The following is a 1,620-nucleotide window of genomic DNA, read 5'->3' on the forward strand; positions in this document are numbered from 1 at the left end:
CATCCGAAGGCAGCCCTGTTTAGGGAAGTTTTTAATGTTTGAAGTTTTATTCTGTTTTTAGTGTTCTGTTGGGAGCTGCCCAGAGTGGCTGGGGAAACCCAGCCGGATGGGTGGGGTATAAATAAATTTATTATTATTATTATTATTATTATTATTATTATTATTATTATTATTACATACACAGAGTGCCCCATTCTTCTCCATGAGGAGCATGGATTCGTCAACTGAAAATGGTGTAGGTGCAAGTCATTTGTCAGCTGCACTGGAATCAGCGGGACAGCTATAGCAAGCTCTGTCTGCACATGCACTTTCGTGCTCTCCCATCCACAGGAAAACAACTGGATTTGGAACAGTGTATGGAATCCCAGTGGCGTAGTGTGGGTTGCCAGGGCCCGGGGCACCCCCTAACCCATGGACTGTGGTAAAGAACAGGAAGAGAAGCGGCTTCCTGCCCAAGCCAGGAGCTCCCCCCCCCCAAAAAAAAATTATATTGTGACAGTAGTCAAAGGAATTATCTTTAGTAAAACACACATAAAAATACTATTTTAAAAAAAGGGGGAGGTGGGGAAGGAGACGTTAAAACACAGCTTACAAAAATAACCCCAGCCCTCGCAATCCTCTTCCTGGCAAAACGTCAAATTAATACCCAACACGAGACAAGAGGTGGCGACAGACCACACTTAAATTACTACTTTATAAATATAAAAATAAAAACTCTGAAGCGGCAGCTAAGGATTATAACAGGCTTCGTAAGTGTGAAGGAATGGACTTTTAAGTTTCAAAAGTTAAGTGTTACGCTTGCCCCCACACCACAAATGCACAGAGAGGGGGTGGGGTGGGGGGTGAGCTTCACATGAGGTCCAGGTGGCAGAGAAAGGAAGAGAATGAGGGGGCCGTGTCTCCCCATCATCACAGAACCAGCCAGTTGCCCCAGCCTACAGAATAACAAGACAGCCCTTTCTCTGCGAGAGACTGGAGTCTTCCACCTTGAACCACTCCACCTTCCCATTGAATCCAGTGTTGTGACTTAGGTTAAGTCAAGGATGCCAGGTTAAAGTGACCCTGTGCATGCCAAGTTTCAAAGCACCCACAAATAGGACCCTCGGGCTAATTGCCCAGCCCTGTCTTCAGACTACATCATTGCGGACACACCTCTAGAATTAGGGGCAGCCAATGGAACCCCCTCGGTTATTTTTGCATGTCTTCTGAATACTGCAGTGCACCTCTGGAGGTGGGAGGGAGGGGGCAAGGGCAAGGGCACAGACCCAAGTCAATCTCCCAGATCTCCCTGGCATGAGAGCTCTCATTTCTTCCTCCCCCACCCTGGCCCCACTCATCTTTGTGGAGCGGCTGAAAAGCAACCTCTCGTTTTATGCTAATGTCAAGCAGAGATCGGGACGACCATCTGGAAGGAGGGAAATCCACCCCACCCACTAAAAACCAGACAGTGGGGCTTGCTGGCTTTGTGCTAAATTTAGGAGGGGGAGGAGGAGGGACGAAGAGTGCCTTTCGATGTCTGCAAGTTCCACAGACCCGTCTGCGTAAAGCCCAGGGCCTTCTGAATGCAGCCCACGACAGGCGCATTCAAGTCAGGCATTCCAAATCCTACACTGCCGACAA

General features: G+C 48.3%; 1 protein-coding gene across 1 annotated transcript in view; it reads right to left on the reverse strand.

Annotated features, from left to right (window-relative positions):
• Nucleotides 1–502: 502 nt before the first annotated feature.
• Nucleotides 503–1,620, reverse strand: part of DHH (desert hedgehog signaling molecule) — a 22,973-nt gene continuing 21,855 nt past the window's right edge. The window contains exon 3 of the mRNA XM_081181469.1: nucleotides 503–1,620. This exon is cut by the window's right edge and continues 1,299 nt beyond it. The gene's annotated coding sequence lies outside the window, so the exon portion shown is untranslated.

The sequence above is a fragment of the Podarcis bocagei genome (assembly GCF_964188305.1).
Source record: "Podarcis bocagei genome assembly, chromosome: 2".
Taxonomy (NCBI): domain Eukaryota; kingdom Metazoa; phylum Chordata; class Lepidosauria; order Squamata; family Lacertidae; genus Podarcis; species Podarcis bocagei.